The following is a 26,787-nucleotide window of genomic DNA, read 5'->3' on the forward strand; positions in this document are numbered from 1 at the left end:
GGGGAGCTGACTCCCTAGCTACCCTTTCCCCCTGCTCTTGCTGCAGCCCACTCGTCCCCGGTGCTTCACCCTGTGTAGATCCCACTACTATACTAGCCTCTAAAGAACACGTAGTGCCAGTATCTGAGCTGGTGACATGGTGTGTTCTTCCTCTTCTCTGGCATTGCTCTCTACGGTGCCCTCAGGGACAAGCTGCTCAGGTGCTTGCTCATTATTTGAAAGTTTAAAGGCACAATAGTTGGGTTAAGGTAAGGGGAGGGGGGCCGGAAAGGAGAAATGCATGCATACAGCATGATTAGCTGGAAAGTGCAAAAGGCTTGTGGAGTGAGAGGGAAGTGGGATGTGAGAAGGAGTAGGGATGAATATACTGTTGCCATGCCCAAGGGGGTTAACGTTATCGGTGGCCACGGCACCCACCACCTGGCACTCAATAATCTGCAGCACTCAATTTCCCAGCACAGACAGTGGTTGGGTGTCAGCTTGTCCCCCACCTGTGCACTTCTGCTCCATCCTGTTGTGAGCCACCTGGGCCTGCAAGAGAAAGGAAAGTGTCTGAGTTACTGTAGAGCAATGTGTTCTCATTGTGTGCAAGGTGTGTGATGTGGGTGTGAGTGTTGGTAGGAGGAGATTGTTGGTGGGTGAGTGCTGGGGGTGTGGTGCTTTGGCCAGTGTGTGCAGACTGTGGTTCAGATGGTGGTATGTAGCATTTATTGAGGCATTGACTCACCCTGACCACCCGAGTGAGGTTGTTAAATTTCTTCCTGCACTGTGTGTGGCTCCTGGGGACCACAGTTCTGCCCGAGACATGCTGGGCAACCTCCCTCCACATGGCATGGAAGACTTGTGGTGAAGGCCTCCTGCCACTTACCGGGTAGAGCACCACGCTCCTTCTCTCCACAGCAGACACCAACTCCGCCAATGCTTGGTCTGAAAATCTGCGGGCTCTCTCCCTGGTGCGTGGATCTGCCATCATGACACCTGCTTGATTCGGCAGGCTCCTTGTGCTTGGCTTGATCCTGCTTGGTGACACAGGTTCACAGCCAGCAATGATGTGAATGAGATTCTGCAGCATCAATGAGCCTCCTCTTTAATAACTGGAAAGAGCCTGTGGCAATGATGACTTGCGATTAGACTGCACCTGATATTGATTAGTGCTGTGAGTGTAGCATCACTGAACTAAGCCATTAGTGCTTGATTTAGCACTGCAATCCTTTCTTTGAGCGATGATACTTAATTTTGCATGCAGCATGATTCATTCACTCAAGCTTTTCTGAAGCTATCGCCCATTCCTGGGCTATAATGAATTTCTCCCACCAAGTGTTTACGCTGTGCAATTATAGCTGGGTTTGGGGTGGCGTGCCTGGACAACCCCTCACAGGTGGGTGTGCGCCAGAGGCTCGAATGGGCATGGGCAGGCAGCTGCTGAACACATGCACACCTGCCCCTTGCAAATGAGATGCCCACCAACTGACCTTGCAAACTCTGCTGGAATCGCAACCCAAGTAATTCTGGGGCCAGTGTCTTTGCCTTCCCCAGCTAGCTCAGGAGGTAAGTTCAACTTGTGGTACCAAATGCTGCTAAATAAATCAGGATAGTCCCAGGTCTGATCTTCAGTCTGTACTGCTATTAACCAGGATTGTTATGTTCATAAATAAATAGAGATTTCCATTATGAACAGCTAGCTTGAGCTAGTCATTTATTCAGCCATGTGGACTAGTGTACAGGCATCCATCTTGACTACTGCCTTGTGGGTAGCCCACTACTAAACATAGAGCTCCACCTAGTGTACCATTCTAGAAAGACATGTTACTGATCATTACATCCCCCTTCCTTTGAGGTTAAACAAAATCAATATCAATCAACTTTCAAGAAAAATGATAAAGATTATATCAGTAATACTTTTGTTAGTGCTCTATAAACCTTCGAATGAACTTGTTTTTTTTTACATAATGACATAAACATCTTCACAACAGTCAACACATTTTCAAAGCTTTACTTTATGAACTCTAAGCTTTTCATTCTTTTATTATAGTTGTCTTTGTACTCAAAGATTAAGTCTATCAGGCTTTTTTACTTCACGTGTGGATCTTCTCAGCACAGGTGAGTCTGATGTGTTTGCATGAGAGCCTGTATGTGTGTTTGTGTTAGATTGTTCTGGTGGTGAGTGACAAGATTCAGTTGCGGCATTGTCATCGATTTGCTCTTGGATATTTTCTTGTGTTTTCAGGAAGGAACGGCGGTTCCTCCTGAGAATCTGTCCTTCCTCAGTTCTAACAGTGTAGGACCTTGGTCCTACTTCCTCAAGAACTGTAGCTTTCCTGTTCCATGCATCTGGATCCTCAATCCTGACAACATCATCCCTTGTCAATGGTTTCAGAGTTTTGGATGACTTGTCATAGTGTGATTTCTGTTTCAGCTTTAACAGTTGAAGTCTCTGTCTCAGTTCCTTACTCTGCTTTTCTTTTGCACAGCAGGGTAGCGTGGTGCGCAACTTGAGACACATTAGGAGTTCAGCAGGTGAAGAACCACAGTCTAAAGGGGAGGCTCGGTAGCTCAGCAGGGTGAGATAAGGATCAGACTTGCTTTCTGTTGCTTTCTTCAGTAGCTGTTTGAGAACTTGAACACCTTTCTCTGCCTTACCATTCGACTGAGCATACAGAGGACTGGATGTGATGTGTTGAAAGTCATAATGTGCTGCAAACTGTTGCCACTCCTTACAGTTGAAGCATGGACCATTGTCGCTAACGGCAATCCTGGGAATTCCATGTCTGGCGAAGATGGATTTAACATGCATTATGACACTGCTTGCTGATGTGCTTGAGAGCAGTGCCATCTCAGGAGAGTTAGAATAGTAGTCAATCACTATTAGATAGTCTTTACCATTCAATTGAAAGAGGTCCATACCAACCTTTTGCCATGGTGCTGTTGGTAAGTCAGCTACTATCATTGGTTCCTTTGCTTATTTGTTTTGGTGCTTCTGACATGTCTCACATATGCCTATCATGTTCTCAATGTCCTTATTTATGCCAGGCCAATAAACAGTGTCTCTTGCTCTCCTTTTGCATTTTTCAATTCCGAGGTGTCCCTCATGAATCCTTTTGAGCATGTCTTGACGTAGAGCCTGTGGAATGACTATTCTGTTCTGTTTTAGTAATAGTCCACTTGCGACACTTAACTCTGACCTGATGTGATAGTACTTTGGACAGAAACCTTTTGGCCAACCTTTGTGAATGTTCTCTATTACTGTTTGTAACACTGTATCTTTTATTGTTTCTTCTGCTATTTGCTTTGATTTTGTGTCTGACACGGGCAGCGCAGCAGTGACCATACTCACATGAACATCCACGACTTCCTCAGTAGAGCTCACATGATTCATTGTGGGTGCTCGGGATAGTGCATCTGCTAATACTATGTGTTTGCCTGGTACGTAGATCAGTTCAAAGTCATATCTTTGCAGCTTCATCATGAGTCGTTGAATCCTTGGAGACATCTCATTCAGGTTATTTTTTTTATGATGGCAACCAATGGGCAGTGGTCTGTCTCAACTGTGAAGGTGGGAAGTCCATATATGTAGCCATGGAACTTTTCTAGTCCATCTACCAAGCCTAGACATTCCTTTTCAATCTGGGTGTATCGACACTCAAAATCAGTCATAGACCTGGAGGCATAGGCAACATGCTTCCAATCTTCACCCTCTGCTTGTAACAAGACCGTGACTAGGCCATCGTTTGATGCATCCGTTGACACATTGATTCTCTTTGTTGGGTCAAAAAAGGTGAGTACAGGTGTGGTTGTCAGCACTGTTTTGAGGTTTATCCACTCTTGTTCATGTCTTTCTGTCCATGCGAACTCATTTGTTTTATGTAGCAGGTTTCGCATACAGGCTGTCTTGGCTGACAAGTTAGGAATGAACTTTCCAATGAAGTTTATCATCCCCATGATGCGTAGCACTCCTTTTTTGTCAGTGGGTTGGGGCATGTTGAGTATGGAGTTTACTTTTTCCATATCTGGCTCTATTCCTTTACCAGATAGATTATCTCCTAGGAAAGTGACTTCCTGGACACCAAACTGACACTTGGCTTTGTTGAGCTTCAGTCCATTCTGGCGTATGCTCTGTAGCACTTTAGTCAGTCTCTCATTGTGTTCTTTCAGTGTGGAGCCCCAGATGATGTTTCATCAACATAGACCCAAACTCCTTCCAGACCTTCAATTATGTGTTTCATCGCTCTATGAAAGATTTCAGATGCAGATATTATCCCGAAAGGCATTCTGAGGAAGCAATACCTGCCAAATGGTGTGTTGAAGGTACAGTATTTGGTGCTCTCTTCATCCAGTTTTACTTGCCAAAATCCTTGTGAGGCATCGAGCTTTGTGAAGTATCTGGCACCTGACATTTCACTGGTTATTTCTTCTCACTTGGGAATCTGGTAGTGTTCACATTTTATGTTTGCATTTAAGTCCTTTGGATCCATGCATACTCTTAGATCATTGTTCTTTTTCTTTACACATACCATGGAGTTAACCCAGTCTGTTGGCTCTTCGACTTTCCTGATGACTCCTAGTGTGGTCATTCTGTCCAGTTCTTTCTTGAGCCGGTCAAGCAGGGGTGCTGGAACTCTCCGTGGAGCATGTACCACTGGCTGAGCATCCTCCTTTAGCTGGATCTTGCAAGTGAATGGTAGAATTCCAAATCCTTTGAACACATCCTGGAAATTACTCACTACAGAATCCACTGAGTCATCTGGTCTGCGTATGGCACAGTTTATACGGTAGACTCTCTTGACCAGTTCTAAGTCCTCACAAGCTTTGTCACCTAGTAGTGAATCAAGTCCTTCAGCCACAACAGAAAACATGAGGTGATGCACTTTGTCTTTGACTGTCACTTTAAGTCTGCATACACTTAAGCTATCTATTTTCTGTCCATTATAGTTCTTCAGTAGTACTGACTTTTTCTGTATTTTGGGCTTTTCTTTCATATTATTAATGTCAATCATACTGATTAAGTTTGCTTTTGCCCCAGTGTCTAGTTTCAATGTAACTAATGCTCCATTTACCTGCAGTGGCATCATCCATTTGTCCTCTTTTACTGCATTAAGTTTATGTTCAGCATTGTCCATTCCTGAGGGCTGCACATTTTCTGTATCCTTTTCGATATTGTCACATGACACCATTCCTACAAAAAATGTCTCACTTAAATCAGTGTCCTCTATCACATTGACTTGTTGCCCTTTCTTTGTTTTTACTTTAGAATAGCATTGTTTGGCAATGTGATTCTTTCCATTACATTTTGTGCACATTTTCCCAAAAGCTGGGCATTGTCTTGACTGGTGCTGGTAACCACAGCATTTACAATTAAAAATTCCATCCTCCGATTGCTCTGCATTTCTGTTCTGCCTATGTTTCTTCCCCTTGTAGGACACAGCACCGACAGCAGCACAGTCATTCACTACAGTTGCATTATTATTAATTACTCGGTAAAATAATGGGACTCAAGGCGGATAAATCACCTGGACCTGATGGCTTACATCCTAGGGTCTTGAGGGAAGTGGCGGTAGGGATTGTGGATGCATTGGTAATAATTTTCCAAAACTCCCTGGACTCGGCAAAGGTCCCGGCAGACTGGAAAACTGCTAATGTAAAACCTTATTTAAAAAGGGCAGTAGACAGAAGGCTGGAAACTATAGACCGGTTAGCCTAACATCTGTGGTAGGTAAAATTTTGGAGTCCATTATTAAGGAGACAGTAACAGGACATTTGGATAATCATAATTTAATAGGACAAAGTCAGCATGGTTTTATGAAGGGGAAGTCATGTTTGACAAATTTGCTGGAGTTCTTTGAAGAAGTAACATATAGGGTGGATAAAGGGGAACCAGTGGATGTAGTGTATGTAGGCTTCCAAAAGGCATTGGACAAGGTGCCACACAAAAGATTATTGCTTAAGATAAAAAATCACGGGATTGGGGGTAATATTCTGGCATGGATAGAGGATTGGCTATCTAACAGAAGGCAGAGAGTTGGGATAAATGGTTCTTTCTCAGACTGGCAATCAGTAACTAGTGGTGTTCCGCAGGGGTCAGTGCTGGGTCCCCAACTCTTTACAATCTATATTAACGATTTGGAGGAGGGGACCGAGTGTAACATATCAAAGTTTGCAGATGATACTAAGATGGGAGGGAAAGTAGTGAGTGAGGAGGACATAAAAAACCTGCAAGGGGACATAGACAGGCTAAGTAAGTGGGCAGAGATTTGGCAGATGGAATACAATACTGGAAAGTGTGAGGTTATGCACTTTGGCAGGAAAAATCGTAGGGCAAGTTATTATCTTAATGGCAAGAAACTGGAAAGTACTGAAGTACAAAGGGATCTGGGGGTCCTGGTGCACGAAACTCAAAAGGTTAGTATGTAGGTGCAGCAAGTGATTAAGAAGGCCAATGGAATGTTGGCTTTCATTGCTAGGGGGATAGAATATAAAAATAGGGAGGTATTGCTTCAGTTGTACAAGGTATTGGTGAGACCACACCTGGAATACTGTGTACAGTTTTGGTGTCCATACTTAAGAAAGGACATACTTGCTCTCGAGTCAGTACAAAGAAGGTTCACTCGGTTAATCCCGGGGATGAGGGGATGGACATATGAGGAGAGGTTGAGTAGATTGGGACTCTACTCATTGGAGTTCAGAAGAATGAGAGGCGATCTTATTGAAACATATAAGATTGTGAAGGGGTTGGATCGGGTGGATGCGGGGAGGATGTTCCCGATGATGTGTGAAACTAGAACTAGGGGGCATAGTCTTAGAATAAGGGGCTGCTCTTTCAAAACTGAGATGAGGAGGAACTACTTCACTCAGAGGGTGGTAGGTCCATGGAATATGCTGCCCCAAAAAGCTGTAGAAGCTACATCATTACATAAATTTAAAACAGAAATAGACAGTTTCCTAGAAGTAAAGGGAATTAAGGGTTGCGGGGAGCGGGCAGGAATTTGGACATGAGTCTAGGTTCGGATCGGTCATGACCCTGTGAGTAGCAGAGCGGGCCCGGGGGCCGTGTAGCCTGATCCTGCTCCTATTTCGTGTGTCTAATTCTGTTAGATTCAGGAGATGGTTCTGTGATAGTGGATTGGCGGTTAGGATCAAATCAGCCATGATCTTATTGAATGGCGGAGCAGGCTCGAGGGGCCGATTGGCCTACTCCTGCTCCTATTTCTTATGTTCTTATGTTCTTAATTTCACTGAAAGTCTTTGCGTGCTGCTGAGCTAGCTCACTGGCATGGCATATTTTCACAGCATCCTCCAATGTTAGTTCAGTTTCTCTCAACAAACGTTCCCTGACCTTTTTATCATGAATTCCAAACACAATCTGGGCATGAATCATGAATGGTTTCAGTTCAGAGAAATTACATGTCTGTGCTTTCAGTTTCACATCAGTCACAAAGCTATCAAATGTCTCATTTTGCTGCTGTGTCTGTGAACAGAACACGTATCTCTCATAGGTCTCATTCCTTTTGGGAGAACAATGTGTATCAAACTTCTTTAGCACATCGTCCATTTTTTCTCTGTCCTCCTCGTGATCAACTACAAATGTATTAAATACCTCTATCGCCTGCGGGCCTGCAATCGTGAGCAGTAACGCTATTTTCCTTGCGTCTGGCTTCGTACCTAACCCGATGGCAGCAATATAGAATTCGAATTGTTGTTTGAAAGTCTGCCAATTGCAGTCGACATTCCCCGTGAGTTTCAAACCCTCCAGTGGCTTCAAATTCTCCAGGTCGCGTTTCACAATATTCAGCAGATATTACCAATCCTGGTACCATGTTATGTTCATAAATACATAGACGTTTTCATTATGAACAGCTAGCTTGAGCTAGTCATTTATTCAGCCATGTGGACTAGTGTACAGGCATCCATCTTGACTACTGCCTTGTGGGTAGCCCACTACTAAACATACAGCTCCACCTAGTGTACCATTCTAGAATGACATGTTACTGATCATTACAAGGATGACAGTGTGGGAGCTACAATTGGTCATAGTCTTAGAATAAGGGGCTGTGACAGAATTTTTTTATTTTATGCAATGTGGGTGTCTCTGGCAAGGCCAGCATTTATTACTCATCCCTAATTGCCCTTGCAAAGGTGGTGCTGAGCCACATTCTTGAACCACTGCAGTCTGTATGATGAAGGTATTCCCACAGTGCTGTTAGGTGGTGCGTTCTAGGATTTTGACCCAGCGACGATGAAGGATCGGCGATATATTTCCAAGTCAAGATGGTGTGTGACTTGGAGGGGAACTTGGAGGTTGTTAGATCCGTGGTTCAGTGGATAAATAATTACACAGATGCTGTACATAAACAAATAACAGGTCTTTACTGGAGGTGGGTAATCTCTAGACTGGGGTACAGAGGCATGCGCACAGCTTATATACCGGTGTGGTCACTGCCGGTACTACAGTATACAGGAGCTGTAAAAAGTAGTTCTGACTTAAAGCACATACACTACAATTCCTCCCTTTTTAGATTAATAATACCCACTTAATATTCAAATAACAATTACATTTTTACATGTACATTCAATAACAAAAGTCCATTTATAGATTCAGTCTTTGGGGCGGCTTCCTGACGCTTTCGGGATAGCGCATTTCCGAAGGTTCTTGTTCTTGGTGCAGAGGCGATTCTGACCCCCTTTCATCAGGTAGTTCATCGGGTTCCACTGCCACTGGGTCTGAAGTAGATACTACCGGTATGTCGGGTTCATCTCCAGGTACTCGAGACATGGGGTTGACGCATTCCTGTGATGCCAAGATCTGATCGACGTGGCGTCTCACAATGTTCTCCCCGACATCCACTGTGTACATTAATGGCCCCTGCCTTGTACATATCGTTCCGGGTTGCCACTTCTCTGTTCGATAGTCCCGGGCCAAGACTGGTTGCCATACATTGAAGCTCCTTGTCGGCTTCTCGTTGATGTGCTGGAATTGTTTGTCCTCAACATTTCTTCACACATTTGGTCTGAGCAAGTCCAGACGAGATCTCAACCTTCGGATAAAGAACATCATGGCCGGGGTCTGGTTGGTAACTGCATGTGTCGTGTTTTGGTAGGCTAATAAGAAATTGTCCATCTTATGCTGTAGTGGAATTTCCTCGTCGCACATGTCCTTTATCGCCTTCTTAAAGGTTTGTACGAACCTCTCAGCCAATTCATTGGTGGCTGGATGATACGGGGCGGTTGTGTAATGCCTTACCCCATTCCTTTTCATGAATTTTTGGAACTCGTCGGATACAAACTGTGGTCCATTTTCAGAGCAGATCTGGTCTGGCAACCCGTTTCTGGCAAATATGGTCCGTAGGACTGCAGTCGTTTTCTCTGTAGTGGTTGAAGACATCTTTATCACCTCAGGCCACTTTGAATGAGCCTCCACTGCTATTAAGAACATTGAGTCCATGAATGGACCAGCAAAATCAATGTGCACCCATTGCCATGGAGAGGAGGGCCACTCCCATGGGTGTAGAGGGGCATGTGGTGGTGCATTTTGGACCTTCTGGCATCCTAAGCAGCTCTTAGTTAGGTCTTCGATTTGTTGATCGATTCCCGGCCACCACACATAAGCCCTAACAAGGCTTTTCATTTTCACTCCCCCCAGATGACCTTCATGTAGCTCATTTAGCACTCTCTCCCTTAACTTGGAGAGAATCACCACTCTGGATCCACACATCACTGTCCCCTGGCAGACTGACAGCTGTTCTCTTCTGGATGAGAATGCTGGCAACAGTGAGTCGCCATGTGTTGGCCATCCCCTCACCGTCAATTCATATACCCGTGACAGCATCGGATCATTGCGGGTCTCCTCCTCTATATCCGCGTTTGTTACTGGCAATCGTTCAATTATCGATGAATAAAATATCTCAACAGGATCCACTGCTGGTGCTTCCTCCACAGTAGGCAGTGGCAGGCGCGATAGCCCATCAGCGTTCCCATGCTGTCTCGTGCCTTTATATTCTATTTCATATTGATTCGCCCCTAGAAACAGGGACCATCTTTGTAACCGCTGTGCAGTCATTACTGGCACGCCCTTCTTAGGATTAAAGATGGAGACAAGTGGTTGGTGGTCAGTCAGCAAGGTGAACTTCTGTCCATGCAGATAGTGGTTGAATATTTTTACTCCCCATACTAGGCTGAGGGCCTCCCTGTCAATCTGGGCATAGTTGCGCTCGGCTGAGGTTAGTGACCGAGACGCAAAGGCTACTGGCCTCTCCAACCCGTCTGGGAATTTGTGCGACAGCACCGCTCCAATGCCCTAGGGAGATGCATCACATGCCAAACGAATTGGTAGTGCTGGGTTGAAATGGGCCAACACCTCTTTTGATGTGATCAATTCTTTACACTTCTGGAAAGCTCGTCTACATTCGTCATCCCACTTCCATGGTACCCCTGTTTGCAGTAGGGTGTTCAGCGGGTATAATACCGTAGACAAATTTGGTAAGAACTTGTGGTAATAGTTTACCAGCCCGAGGAACGACCTCAGTTGTGACACATTTTCCAGTGGTGGAGCCTTGACTACTGCCTCTATCTTGTCAGGGGACTTATGTAACCCCTCTTCATCGATGACGTGACCGCAATACGAGATCTGTTTCTGGAAAAACTCGCACTTGTGGCGATTAGCTCGTAGCCCATATTCCTTTAATCTGGCGAGCACCTTCTCCAAGTTAGCAAGGTGATCACCGTCATTTTTGCCCGTGACCAAGATGTCGTCCAAATAACACTGGGTCCCTGGAATACCTTGCAGGACCTGATCCATCGCCCTTTGCCAGATAGCCGGAGCCGAGGCTACTCCAAACACCAGCAGGTTGTATTGATAGAGACCTTTCTGGGTGTTGATCGTAAGATAATGTTTCGAAGCTTCTTCTACCTCCATTTGCAATTATGCCTGGCCTAGATCAATTTTGGTGAAGCATTTACCACAAGATAGCGAGGCGAAAATATCCTCAATTCGTGGAAGCGGATATTGCACCGTGTGAAGGACTGGGTTCACTGTCACCTTAAAATCCCCACAGATGTGGACCTTCTTTGGTTCCCCAGGCGTATTACTCAATGACCTCTTCATTACAGGAACGATGGGTGTAGCCCACTCGCTCCAGTCCACTTTGGACAGTACTCCTGAACGTTCCAACGCTTCCAGCTCTGCTTCAACCGCTGGTCTGATCGCATAAGGCACTGGTCTGGCCTTCAGAAACTTTGGGCTTGCATTATCCTCTATTTTAATTGTTGCTGTTATTCCTTTTAGTGTTCCTAGTCCCTCCTGGAACACTTCTTTTGCGTCAGTTAGCATTTTTGACAGTCGTCCAGGTGTGATGTCGTCATCCTTTTTGGCCTCCACCTTCAGTGCCTGTATGGAATGCCAATCTAAATGTATCTTCCGGATCCATTCACGTCCTAGCAGTGGTGGTCCTCCATTTGGCAATACATATATATCCATTTTAGGTATTTCCTGACCTTTATATGTCACTTTCACCCTTATTTTTCCTTTGGGGTAGACTTTTTGCCCCATATACGTCTTCAAGACAATCTCTGTAGCTTTCAAGGGTATGTGTGAAAATAGCCGCTTGTAGTCTCTTTGATTTATGACTGTTAGAGCTGACCCTGTGTCCAATTCCATTTCCACTTGGACTCCGTCTATCTTGAGTGTAACCCAGATAGTCTGGTGATCCTCCATTTCGGTTACATTATGTAGTTTCAGACAACCCAGCTCCTTGCTTCCGGAGTCTGTGTCACTTTTCTGTTCGTCTGAACCACTGTCCATCACCTGGTGTACCTTTTTGTACTTCTCCTGTGGAGATTTCTTACTGTTGGTTTTCTTCCCAGACCTGCAGACTCTTGCTATGTGTCCTGCTTTCCCACACTCTCTGCACACTTGGTCCTTGAACCAACAATCTTTCTGGTCATGTGTTGTTCTGCCGCAGCGATAGCACTTCCCTGTTCCATCGGTCATTTTGTTGGTGCCATATTCTTGCAGTCTCCGTTGTATCTCTGCAGCGCCCCTTGCGGCTGCTTTGTGTGATACTGCCATACTGAAAGCTTTGTCCAGCGTAAGGTCCTTTTCTGATAGAAGCCATTTCTGGGTTCCTTCACTTTGTAGCCCACACACAAACCTGTCCCTTAACGTGTCTGCTAGTCCCGCTCCAAACTGGCAGTATTTCGATAGCTTGCGCAGTTCCGTTAGGTACTCAGCATTGCTTTCGTCTTTGTGTTGGTTCCTTTTATGGAACTTAAATCGTTCTGCTATCAGCAGCGGTGTGGGGTTTAAGTGGTCCTGTAGGATTTCTACTATGCTTTCAAAATTCTTGTTTACCGGCTTCTCTGGGGTTATTAGATTTTGCAGTAACCCATAAGATTTTGCACCCATGGAATTTAACAGAACCAGTGCTTTATTAGCATCTGGCACTTCATTCGCCCTGCAGTACACCTCAATACGTTCCACATATGTCGCCCAATCTTCGACTTCATTGTCGAACGTAGAGATACTGCCACTCTTCGGCATCCTTGGTTGTGCGTTAACTATCACCAATGGCGCCTCCCGCGCTTCCCCTTCTTCTCCGCTGGCACAAAATGGTGTCTCCCGCGCTTTCCTTCCTTCCCGCGCTCACCCTTCTTCTCTGCTGCGGCTTCTCAAAATGGCGTCTCCCGCGCTCATCCTTCTTCTCCACGGCTCAATGGCGCCTCCCGCCCTCTCCCTGCTTCTCCGCGGCTCAATGGCGTCTCCCCTTGCTTCGCCCCGCGGACCCTGATCAGCCTGTGATCCCTGGCTGTGCTCTGCGTGTTCTTCTCTTGATATTTGTCGACGCCGCTCAGTCTAGAACCCGGCTGTTTCTTACCCTCTCTCTCTCCGGTTTGCAGTATTTTTCCTCGACGCCGCTCGGTGATCAACCCCCGGCTGCACCCTGCTCTCTTCACCCTCTTTCTTTCCCCGTCGACGCTGCCCGGCTCTCTCTCTCTGCCGTCGGTCGGCTCCAGCCGCCCCTGCTCGGGAAGGGTCTGCTCTGGACCTGTCGTCGGTCTCTTACTGCTCGTTGTGGCTGGGGAACCAAGCCCGGCTCTCCACAGCCTCCCCAGCGAAGTTGGATCTCTGCCTGACTGCTGGGCGGTTGTTCGCGGTCGACGCCTGTGTTCCTGGACTCGACTATTTTTTTATTTTTTATGTTGCAGGTAGATTCACATCAACACTCATCGCCACTGTTAGATCCGTGGTTCAGTGGATAAATAATTACACGGATGCTGTACATAAACAAATAACAGGTCTTTACTGGAGGAGGGTAATCTCTAGACTGGGGTACAGAGGCATGCGCACAGCTTATATACCGGTGTGGTCACTGCCGGTACTACAGTATACAGGAGCTGTAAAAAGTAGTTCTGACTTAAAGCACATACACTACAGAGGTGGTGGTGTTTCCATGCACCTGCTGCCCTTGTCCTTTTAAGTGGTAGAAGTCATGGGTTTGGGAGGTGCTGCCGAAGAAGCCTTGGCGAGTTGCTTCAGTGCATCTTGTAGATGGTACACACTGCAGCCACGGTACGCCGGTGGTGGGGGGAGTGAATGTTCAATGGGGAAATGCTGAGCCATACAAATCAGCAAGTCCTTGAGTTTGCTGGGGTGTTGGGTGGGGGGGTGGGGTGGGTGTGGGGGGTTCGGGTAAATGAAAAGCTCAGACTAGGGATAAGGTTTCTGCTGCTGGTCATTATCCAGTGACCCCTGCTGGAGTGTTCACCTGTGCAGGTACCAGGTGAGCATGCAGTCAGGCTTGGTAATAATTGAATAATCAGTCGACATTTGATCCAGATATCAATGGGGCTCCTGGCAACCATGCAACTTAACTAAAGCAAGGGACATCCTCAAAGGTTTTGGGGGAATAAATCTGAAGTGGCTGGGGGGAGGGGGGATGGAAATACAGTCAGTGGGGGTGGATTTTCCCTTTGTGCGCCATTCGGCTAGCTGAGTGAGCTGACTGACAGTCTGATAGGGCTGTCATGAGGCCTGGCTCCTTGGTCTATTCACAGGGCTGGCCCTCATTAAAGTGTAATGATATCAGCAAATAGAGATGGTATTTGCCTGTTCGATTATGATGCCTTACCAGCATGATTGCATGTATTGATTGCTTGTGCCTGACTAGCAGAGGGCATGTGACAGAGGCAAGCAAGGCAGTTCAGTTTAGTTTCAGTTTCATTCTAGATGCATCACTAGCATGATGTCTCCTGTAAATGCTGTTAAAAGAGTTGAACAAGCTTTAGATTAAAAGACATTCTCTTTCATAAATGTCTCGTCATTGAACCCACAAAGAAATCAATACATGGTGTCAGAAGTGATTGAAAGAATGATGATCAGGCTGCAACGCTATACACTGAATGTTGCGTACACACCGGGTAAGCTGATGTATACAGCAGACACGTTGTCCAGAGCTGTTGACCCAAGTGAGCCCGCAAACACCACAATGGATGAAAAAGTGAACGCCTACATGGACATGATCACAAGTGCACTGCCCATAGCAGATGCAAAAATGGAGCTCATAAAGACTGCGACAAACAAAGATGAAACAATGAGACGACTGAGGAAAAGCATCTTGGATGGATGGCCCAACATGAAGCAAGACTGCTCACCTGACATGGCAGAGTACTGGAACTGCAAGGCGGAACTATCAGTGGTCGAAGACATCATCTACAAAGGAAGTAAAATAGTTATCCCAAAGAGTCTGAGAAAAGAGATGTTAAAAAAGATCCATGGAGGACATCTGGGAATCGAAAAGTGTAAGAAAAGAGCACGAGAGGCGATGTACTGGCCACGAATCAACCAAGATGTGACAAATGAGGTGTCAAACTGCACAATATGCCTGAAATATCGAGCAAGCAATCCGGTAGAACCACTAAAGCCACACCCAGCGCCAGACAGACCTTACCAGAAGGTAGGCGCTGACCTATTCTTATGTCAAGGGAAGGACTATCTTGTAGTCACAGACTATTACTCCCTGTATCCAGAGGTTTGTAGACTGTACACCACCACTGCAGATGCTGTGATAACATGTATGAAAGCCATATTCTCCAGACATGGCGTGGCAAGCGAGGTCTTCACAGACAACGGACCCCAGTTTTACAATGCAAGTTTCCGACACTTTGCCAAAGAGTGGGACTTTGTCCACACAAAGTCAAGTCCTCACTATCCACAGTCCAATGGACTAGTGGAAAAATCGGTCCAGACAGTGAAAAGACTGATGTACAAGGCAAAAGACAGTGGAACTGACTTCTACCAAAGCATGCTTGTATACCGCACAACGCCGCTCGAGTGTGGTAAGTCACCAGCCCAACTCCTGATGGGACGTCGGCTAAGGTCAAACCTACCCATCCCGGAGAACCTCCTGAAAACAAAAGAGGGGGAGAAAGTGAGGAAGTTCAAAGAACAACAGAAAGAAACACAAAAGTACTACTATGACAGCGGAACACAAAACCTACCTGAACTCCACACTGGTGACCAAGTAAGGTTGAAAGACAAAACAAACACATGGACTCAGAAGGGAACTGTCCTGAGTGAAGTTCAACCAAGATCATACACCATTCAGACAGATGAGGGTGCTGTTCTGAGAAGAAATCGTCGAGATCTTCTCATGGGACCAGCCACAGCAGGTCAAGAGACTGATACTGTTGAACAACCTGATCACACAGCTGAGAACCAATCATCTGAGGCAACAACTCAGATTCAAGGACAATCAATCAGAAAATCCTCAAGACACGTGAAGCCTCCTGAGAGACTCATTGAGCAAATTTAAGGACTATTGTTATAGAAGGAAGTAATGTTATCTTATTCTTTCTTCAAGTTCTAGTGCATTGACATATTTCATGTGAACACACAAAGCAAGGTTAAAAAACCTTGATCATGATAATGATAATGTAAGTTCATTAAGTGTTACAGTTAAAATGCAGATTAATACAAAGAAAACATGTTGTTAGTTAAAAGTAAAATACTTTTGTTTTAAGAAAAGGAGATGTAATGATATCAGCAAATAGAGATGGTATTTGCCTGTTCGATTATGATGCCTTACCAGCATGATTGCATGTATTGATTGCTTGTGCCTGACCAGCAGAGGGCATGTGACAGAGACAAGCAAGGCAGTTCAGTTTAGTTTCAGTTTTGTTCTAGATGCATCACTAGCATGATGTCTCCTGTAAATGCTGTTAAAAGAGTTGAACAAGCTTTAGATTAAAAGACATTCTCTTTCATAAATGTCTCGTCATTGAACCCACAAAGAAATCAATACATAAAGTACAGCCAGTGAGTGCCCCAGAGCAGCCAGTCGGTTCCATGCTACCACAATATCAGGCAGCCCGGTCAGTGTCTGGGCCTGGAAAAAGGTTCACCTGGTGGGGGGTGATGGGACCATACTCAGCAGTGGGTATGGTGGGGTGGGGTGGGGTGGGGGGGGTGACCCAGTGCTGCAGAGGCCCAGATTGTTTTTGTAGAGCCCATAGGATCACTACCGCGAGGATCACGACCGCTTCCCCTGGCCCCACAAAAATAAATTGAAACTTACTCTCTGGGCTCTTCCTTGGTTGGACCGCCAGCTGGAACTCAGCACAGGATGCACACTCCGCCCAGTTGAGCCCTAAAATGGCCATTGAGTCCTTTGTAGGTCAGAGGATCCCAATTGCATATCAAAAGGGCTTACCGCCTGACTCAGGCAACTGTTCTGGCCGCCCACAGGGCCTCCTTGGGAATATAGCATCAGCTGCTCCATCAGCAGGAATGGAGCGGGAAGTCAGACCCCACCATTTTCGGGGCGCTACTTCCCTGTTTCCGCTGGACAGGAGGCCTCAAAATCTGCCTCACAATATATTGGGTTTATTAGGTTATTTATTCACACTGATAATATAGTAAAAAAATAATCAGGTCTTACATATTATTTGCTGTTGAGTCTGGTGTGCTTTTTTTTTCAAAGAAAATTTCTGGTCCACCAAATCTCTCGTGAGCAATAAGCCTTAAACTGACCCATATATTGAAGTTAGAAATCTCCTCAGTATCATCAGACAGTGGTTATGATTTCAATTTATAAGTTCAATAGCAAAAGATGACTGTGCTAGACAGTACCATTAATTTTAATGATGCAATAAAAGTTATACAGTAAAGTGAAGAGGACTCGGCCAAATGATGATTAAGGCCAATTGCTAATGCTTTGTTCAATTTTGCCAAAGATTTTATATTTGAGTATTTGCTGGAACAAATAAAATTAATGTTTTATTTTTCTCAGGCAACTCAAATTTATGTTTGAAAAAGGTTTTATTTTGAGCAGGGGGAAGGGCATTTATGCTTCCCTGCTACAGTGACACTCTTGCCTCGATTTAGTGAGAATGGCGCGTTGGAGGGGTTAAGATTAGGTCAAGTCCATTAATGGCCTAAGAATATAAGAAATAGGAGCAGGAGTATGGCATTCGGCCCTTCGAGCCTGCTCCACCATTCAATGCGATCATGGCTGATCATCCAATTTCAGTACCCGGTCCCTGCTTTCTCCCCATACCCCTTGATCCCTTTAGCCTTAAGAAATATATCCAACTCCTTCTTGAATATATTTAATGAATTGGCCTCTACTGCCTTCTGTGGTAGAGAATTCCACAGGTTCACCACTCTCTGGGTGAAGAAATTCCTCCTCATTTCTGTCCTAAATGGCTTACCCCTTATCCTTAGACTGTGACCCCTGGTTCTGGACTCCCCGACAATCGGAAACATCCTTCCTGCATCTAGTCTGTCCAGTCCTGTCAGAATTTTATAAGTTTCAATAAGATCCCCTCTCATTTTTCTAAACTCCAGCGAGTACAAGCCCAATCGCCCCAATCTCTCCTCATACGTCATTCCTGCCATCCCAGGTATCAGCCTGGTGAATCTTCGCTGAACTCCTTCCATGGCAAGAACATCCTTCCTCAGATAAGGTGACCAAAACTGCACACAATACTCAAGGTGTGGTCTCACCAAGGCCCTGTACAACTGCAGCAAGACATCCTTGTTCCAGTACTCAAACCCTCTCGCTTCGAAGGCCAACATACCAGTTGCCTTCTTAGCCGCCTGCTGCACCTGCATGCTTACCTTCAACGACTGGTGCACAAGGACACCCAGGTCTCGTTGCACTTCCCCTTCTCCCAATCTATTGCCATTCAGATAATAATCTGCCTTCCTGTTTTTGCCACCAAAGTGGATAACCTCACATTTATTCACGTTATATTGCATCTGCCATGCTTTTGCCCAATCACCCAACCTATCCAAATCTTACTGGAGTTTTTCGGCATCCCCCTCACAGCACACACACCCACCCAGCTTTGTGTCGTCTGCAAATTTGGAGATATTACATCTAGTTCCCTTGTCTGGATCATTAATATATATTGTGAATAGCTGGGGTCCAAGGACCGATCCCTGCGGTACGACACTAGTCACTGCTTGCCACTCGGAAAAAGACCCGTTTATTCCAACTCTTTGCTTCCTGTCTGCCAACCAGTTCTCTATCCAAGTCAATACCTTGCCCCCAATCCCATGTGCCTTAACTTTACACGCTAATCTCTTATGCGGGGCCTTATCAAAAGCCTTCTGACAGTCCAAATACACCACATCCACTGGTTCTCCCTTATCTATTTTACCAGTTACAGCCTCAAAAAATTCCAGTAGATTAGTCAAGCACAATTTACCTTTTGTAAATCCATGTTGACTTTGTCTGATCCTGTCACTGTTTGCCAAGTGCTCTGCTATTACATCTTTTATAATGGACTCTAGCATTTTCCCCACTACCGATGTCAGGCTTACCGGTCTGTAATTCCCCGTTTTCTCTCTACCACCTTTTTTGAATAGTGGGGTAACATTAGCTACCCTCCAATCCATGGGTACTGTTGCATATTCCATCGAATGTTGGAAGATGATCGGCAATGCAGGCCTAGTTTACTCAATCTCTTCTCATATGACAGTCCCGCCATCCTAGGGATCAATCTCGTGAACCTTCGTTGCACTCCCTCTATGGCAAGTATATCCTTCCTTAGGTAAGGAGACTAAAATTATACACAGTACTCCAGGTGTGGTCTCACCGAAGCCCTATATATTTGGAGTAAGACTTCTTTACTCCTGTACTCAAATCCTCTTGTAATGAAGGCCAGCATACCATTTGCCTTCCTAATGGCTTGCTGCACCTGCACATTCACTTTCAGTGACTCGTGTACCAGGACACCCAGGTCCCTTTGAGCATCTGCATTCCCCAATCTTTCACCATTTTGGAAATACTCTGCCTTTCTGATTTTCTGCCAAAGTGGATAGCTTCACATTTATCCACATTATATTCCATCTGCTATGTTCTCAACCACTCACTGAGCCTGTCGAGATCCCCTTGAAGCCTCTTCACATCCTCTTCACAACTGACACTGCCACCTAGCTTTGTATCATCAGCAAATTTGGAAATGTTACATTTAGTCCCCTCATCCAAATCATTGATATAGATTGTGAATAGCTGGGGCCCAAGCACCAATCCTTGTGATACGCCATTAGTCACAGCCTGCTATCCTGAAAAAGACCTGTTTATCCCTACTCTTTGTTTTCTGTCTGTTAACCAATTCTCAATCCATGCTAGTATATTACCCCCAATTCCATGTGCCCTAATTTTGTTCACCAACCTCTTGTGTGGGACCTTATCGAATGCCTTCTGAAAATCCAGGTACACCACAACTACCGGTTCTCCTTTGTCTACTCCACTAGTTACATCCTCAAAGAACTCCAATAGGTTTGTCAAACAGGATTTTCCTTTCATAAATCCATGTTGACTCTGCCCAATCTTACTATTAGTTTCTAAGTGCCCAGTTATTGCATCCTTTATAATAGATTCCAGCATTTTCCCAACTACTGACGTGAGGCTAACAGGTCTGTAGATCCCCGTTTTCTCTCTCCCTCCTTTCTTAAATAGCGGGGTTACATTTGCTATCTTCCAATCTGCAGGAACCGTTCCAGAATCTATAGAATTTTGGAAGATGACAACCAATGCGTCCACTATTCCAATGGCCACCTCTTTCAAAACCCTAGGATGTAGGTCATCCGGTCCTTGGGATTTATCAACTTTTAGTCCCATTAATTTTGCTAGTACTGTTTTTTAACGAATAATAATTTCTTTAATAACAACAGAAAACGCTGGAAAAACTCAGCAGGCCAGGGCAGCATCCGTGGAGAGAGAAACAGAGTTAATGTTTCAGGTCGATGAACTTTAAGTTCCTCATTCTCGTCACACCCTTGGTTTTCTCATATTTCTGGGAGGTTTTTTGTGTCTTCCTCCGTGAAGACAGAAACAAAGTATTTATTTAATTTCTCAGCCATTTCCTCATTCCCCATTATAAATTCTCCCGTCTCTGACTGTAAAGGACCTACATTTCCCTTCACCAATCTTTTCCTTTTCACATACCTATAGAAGCTTTTACAGTCAGTGGGTAACCCAGCAGCAGAACCACAGCACGAGGCTCCGACTGGCCAGAACAGGCCAAGGTAAGCTTTAAAAAATGATTTTTGTCAGAACAGGCATACTCCCCCCCCACCCCCCACCCCACTCCCAGATCCCGCAAAGAGTCCTTGGGCCTCCCCAGGCCCAGCCTTCCCAGAATCATGGTGGAACCCCATCCCAACCCCCACCCTCCTAATCGCCTCCAGAGCCCTTCAGAGCAACTGACTGCCAGGGACCGATCAGACAGGTCCCCAACTGTGGCCTCATGCCGCCAAAATCCGCTTCCCTCCCACCGGCCAGGCAGTGGATCTGGTCGGGTTTGGGCTGGACTCCGGGAACATTTATTTAAATGAGGCCCTGACATTATGATCAGCAGGGCCGGCACTTTCCCGGACTCTCCGGGTGGGCTTCCCATTTTGGGGCTCTTTTAAAATCGGGGCCTCTGTGTGGGAGAAACCTGCCTTTTAATTTTCCAAAATTCTAGCAGTAGCAAACTGAAATAAGAAGCGGTGTAAGCTCAGGTGGATCGTCAGGATCCAATCAAAAAGGGTAATTCAAAAATATATATTTTTTCCATTTGAATCTGATGAGTAAAACTAAAAAAGGGGAAATATATTTGGGTCTAGGTTGAATTCAGTAGTAACAACTCAACATTTCAGTGTAATGTTTGTTATAAGCAAAACAGATGTTTAGTGCCCTGATAATAAACTGCAGGACAAATTTTGTTTTTGTTTTTTTTTGTTTCAGAAATATACTTTATTCATAAAATTTTTTGTTCAGATACATGACAATACAGCCCACATCTGGTACAATACAAATTTTGGCAGTACATGCCACTCAATTTGCAGAGACACGTTACAATACATTTTCATTACACATTTTATAAGTCATACAGCCCGAGGGGTCAAGATACATTCCAATACTTGTCAAAATACATTACACTGCAATCCACCAATGATATTATTATATGGCATAATACAGATGCAGGACAATTGCTTTGGTTCAAACTGGATGTAAATTATTCAAGGCTTCAATTACGACCTGTTCCGATTCCCAAACTGCTGTATGTGCTGTGCACAATTAGATCACGGTGAGATCAGGATCAGCAATGGCAGAAGATCCAAGCAGATAAGGAAACAGAATTGCAATCAAATTCTTGATGACACCAACAGTCATCTAGCTAAAGATACATTTTCTTATCAAAAATGTTTGCTAACCCTTCCAAATCCAGTGATGTAAATTAGGTTGAAATTCATCATTACTTTACTTCTGTTTGCTTGCAACAGCAGGAAGGTAACCCATAGCAGTTGTGGCTTTTTCCTGTTGCCCAAAACAAAATTTGCTAGCCACCTTTTTATCAAGAAAGTATCTCTCTGAATATTGCTCAAGATGAACTGAAAGGTGCAGGTCAATCAAGTCTTTTAGTCTTTGATTGGTTAATGGTAAAAAGAAAAAGAAAGACTTGCATTTATATAGCACCTTCAGGACCTCAGGACAGCCCAATGTGCTTTACAGTACTTTTGGAGTGTAGTCACTGATGTAATCTAGGAAACACAGCAGCCAAAGTGCACACAGCAAGCTCCCACAAACAGCAAGAGGATAATGATCAGATAATTTGCTTTTTATAGCAATGTTGGTGGAGGGATAACTATTGGTCAGCTCTTCCCTGCTCTTCTTTGAAATAGTGCCATAGGATCGTTTACGTTCACCTGAGAGAGCAAACAAGAACTTGGTTTAGCATCTCATCTGAAAGACGACACCTCAGACAGTGCAGCACTCCCTCAGTACAGCACTGGAGTGTCAGCCTAGATTATGTGCTCAAGTCTCTGGAGTGGGGCTTGAGCCCATATATTTAAAATATAGCCTAGCTAGAAGTCTAAGGTGGTGCAGTGGGTTTGCATGCTCAACTTTGGAGCTGAGTGTTACAATTGAGGCTCTCTCCTGTCACTTTAAACTTAGACGCATGGCAAAAAGGTAGTCTGCAGGTTGTCTTCTGTCAAATGCATGATGTGCTTGGCTACACTACACTTGCCCAGGACTAACACATACCATTTTACCTTTGTCTTTTGCATGGGAGATTACATGGGACCATTACCACCTGTTCCTGTTAGTTTTGAAAAGAGAAAAATACCATGCTGTAAGGCCATATCATTTCGGTTAAGTACAATAGTTAGTGTTGCGTTTGCAAAGATAATCCAGAGGCCATATGCAGAGCTCAGTTCATGTTGCTTTTAATGGCTGATCCAAACACACTCTACAGGCAAAAGCAATTGAATACCTATATCCAATGTCAGACACAATACAACGATAACAGCACTATCAAACTCCATGTGCTCAGGCCAAGGCAATCGAGTACCTATCACCAATGTCAGACATAACATTTCCTCCCCCCTCATAGAATTTCAAACATGTGTAGGATTCGCAAAATTGGATTTTGTGGTGTATGTAACCTGTTCCACCTTAAGAGAACTTAACCCTGTTCCACCTTAAGAGATGTACTACTTTCTCTGGCTGCTGTATACGTAATACCGGTGGTGACCACTGGTATATAAGCACTGTGTAGTAATATTGTATTTAGTATAGTCCTGACCTCCAACCAGTAAAGACCTGTTGAACTTTAATCTTGTAGTCTGTGTTAGTAATTACAACTAGAACACACAGACTTAACAGTGGCGATGAGTCCCATTCTTACCCTGCGGCAGTTTATATCCACGGCGGCTTCGTCCACAGAATGGACGTCGAAGAGAGGCTTCCACCCTCATCACCCTGCTGGAAGACACGTCGCGCGGCAGACATCGAGAAACCAGAGTGCAGAAGACATCCTGAACTCGAAGCCTCCATCAGCGGCTGTCAGCTATCTTCTTTCTACCTCGGTGGTGGGTAAGCCGGGCAGCGACGCGACCAGAAAGTCGGCCGTGTTGGCTGTACAGACGGGGAGGGAAGACGGAGGAATAAGGGCGGTGAGATCGATCGCGACCGGAGATAAGGGCCGGGCCGCATTCGGGCCGAAAGGCGCAGCGCGGGGACATCGATCGCGGCTGGTGATAAGGGCCGGGCCGCATTCGGGCTAATAAGGCGCAGCGTCTGGGGCAACTGAAGGCGCGAGAGCCGCGGTGAAGCGGAGACAGCGTCGGGGGACGGGTGAAGACTGCCAAGCGCGGGAAAACCGCCATTTTGTAGGCGGAGGACGAAGACAAGAGCGGGAAGCTGCCATCTTGGATAAAAATAAAAATAAATTAAATTGCAACGATGCCTAAACATGGGAACATTAATACCTTTGATAGCGACATCGAAGATTGGGCCATGTATGTAGAACGCATACAAAATTATTGTAAAGCAAATAAAATCCCAGATGAAGAGAAAGCACTAACATTATTAAACTTAATGGGTGCGAAGACATACGGGCAATTGAAACACCTTTTATCACCAGATGAACCGGCGGATAAGACGTTCGAGGAGATTGTTACTGTCCTGAAAAATCATCTAAACCCCACACCGCTGATGCTAGCAGAACGATTTAAATTTTACAGCAGAAGGCAGCTGAAGGATGAAAGCAATGCTGAATATTTAATGGAATTGCGTAAGCTAGCAAAGTACTGTCAGTTAGGAATGAGACTGACAGAGGCGCTACGAGATAAATTTGTGTGTGGTTTATTAAAAGAAGATACACAAAAGCGACTGCTCGAGGAGAATGAGCTGACGCTTGAGAAAGCTGTCACTATGGCAGCAGCACACGAAGCCGCAGCAAGAGGCACGGCAGTAATGCAGCTACGGTCACCGGAACTCAGTACAAATAAATTGGGTTTGAGTACTGTAAAATGTTATCATTGTGGAAAGACAACGCACGATCAGAACCAGTGTTGGTTTAAAAACCAAGAATGCAGAACGTGTGGCAGGCTTGGCCACATAGCTAAAGTATGCCGGTCAGGAAAGAAGACCAGCAACAAAAAGTCACCGCAAGGAAAATACATAAAGGTACACAAGGTGACAAAGAACAGTTCGACCGAACAGAAGTCAGATTCAGACGCTAGCAGTAATGAACTGGGTAGCTTAAGAGTACACAACGTTGGTAAGGATGCAGATCTCCAGACAATTTGGGTCACCCTTCAGATAGCAGGAGTCCAAGTAAAGATGGAATTGGACACTGGATCGGCATTGACGGTCATGAATAAGAAAGATTACAAAAGGTTATTCCAACATATTCCCCTATGGGATACGGAGATTATATTGAAAACATACACGGGGCAAAGAGTGTACCCCATCGGAAAGATAGAGGTAAAAGTGGTCCACAAGGGCGAAGAAAGCCAAGTAATGGACTTATATGTGCTACCTGAAGGAGGTCCACCACTACTGGGATGGGAGTGGATTAGGAAAATGAATATGGACTGGCACTCCTTGAAGGCACTAACGGTAGATTCCGGGGAAACAGATGTCAAACCTAAACGATTGTCCAAAATATTGGATGATGCTAAAGAGGTGTTCCAGCAGGGACTGGGAACACTGAGAGGAATTACGGCAAACATCAAGATTGATGAACATGCACACCCAAACTTTTTAAAGCCAGACCGGTACCCTATGCAATACGACCTACTGTAGAAGCGGAACTGGAAGCGCTAGAATGTTCAGGTGTACTGTCTAAGGTAGATTGGAGTGAGTGGGCTACACCCATTGTTCCCGTTATGAAACGTCCTTCGAGCAACAAGCCAGGAGAACCAGGGAATGTTCGCATCTGTGGAGATTTCAAAATCACCGTTAATCCGGTGCTTCACACGGTGCAGTATCCGCTTCCGCGGATTGAGGATATTTTTGCTTCGTTGTCTGGCGGGACACACTTCACCAAGATAGACCTGGCGCAGGCGTACTTGCAGATGGAGGTTGAAGAAGAGTCATGCCAATACCTCACGAGCAACATGCATCGAGGTTTGTACCGGTACAATAGGCTGGTTTTTGGAGTGGCATCGGCTCCAGCAATTTGGCAGAGGGCCATGGAGCAGGTATTACAGGGAATTCCAGGCACACAATGTTACCTGGATGATATTCTAATTACAGGTGATGGTGATGAAGAACACCTCGCAAACTTGGAACTGGTGCTCAACAGACTGAAAGGATATGGACTTAGAGTTAATCGGCAGAAATGTGAGTTCTTCCAGAAGTGGATTTCGTACTGTGGTCATGTCATTGACCGGGAGGGGCTTCATAAGTCTCCTGACAAGAGAGAGGCAGTTGTAAAGGCTCCCGCTCTGGATAATGTCTCTCAGTTGAGGTCGTTTCTGGGATTGATTAACTATTACCATAAATTTCTACCAAATCTATCCACGGTACTGCACCCGCTAAACGCTCTTTTACAGAAGGGGGTACCATGGGAATGGAGCGAAAACTGTAAGAAGGCATTTCGCAAAAGCAAAGAATTGATCACCTCAGAGGAAGTGTTGGCTCACTTCAACCCGACACTGCCTATTCGGTTGGCTTGTGATGCTTCTCCATATGTTATTGGGGCAGTACTCTCACACAAGTTGCCAAATGGCACGGAAAGGCCAGTCGCGTTTGCATCCAGATCATTGACCTCCGCTGAGCGCAACTATGCGCAGATCGATAGGGAGGCTCTCAGCCTTGTATGGGGAGTGAAGAAGTTTAATCATTACCTGCAGGGCCAAAAATTCACACTTCTGACAGACCATCAGCCGTTGGTATCCATTTTTAAACCTAAGAAGGGTGTTTCAGTGATGACAGCACAGCATCTCCAGAGATGGTCCCTTTTCCTAGGGGCACATCAATATCAAATAGAATTCAAAGGTACGAAGCAGCATGGCAATGCTGATGGGCTGTCATGCCTGCCACTACCTGAAGAAGAAGAAACGACGAATGTTGACCCTGTTGAGTTATTTCATTCGACCATCATCGAGTGTTTACCAGTCACCAATGCAAGTATTGAAAGAGAAACCAGGAACGACCCGACACTGTCCAGAGTCTACGAGGTGACAGTGAAAGGATGGCCAACACGTGGTGATCCTCTGTTACCGGCATTCTCGGCAAGGCGAGACCAGCTGTCCGTCTGCTATGGTACTTTGATGTACGGGACAAGAGCGATTATTCCTCCCAAGTTAAGGGAAAGAGTTCTAAATGAACTGCATGAAGGTCATCTGGGGGGAGTTAAGATGAAAAGTCTTGCTAGGGTTATGTATGGTGGCCGGGTATTGACCAACAGATAGAGGAGTTGACGAAAAGCTGCGCTGGGTGCCAAAAAGTGCAAAATGCACCTCCGATCGCACCACTACACCCATGGGAATGGCCTTCAGCCCCATGGCAA

The sequence above is a fragment of the Somniosus microcephalus genome, chromosome 8 (genome assembly GCF_052327205.1).
Source record: "Somniosus microcephalus isolate GS21.2 chromosome 8, FLI_Smic_1.0, whole genome shotgun sequence".
In the NCBI taxonomy this organism is placed as follows: domain Eukaryota; kingdom Metazoa; phylum Chordata; class Chondrichthyes; order Squaliformes; family Somniosidae; genus Somniosus; species Somniosus microcephalus.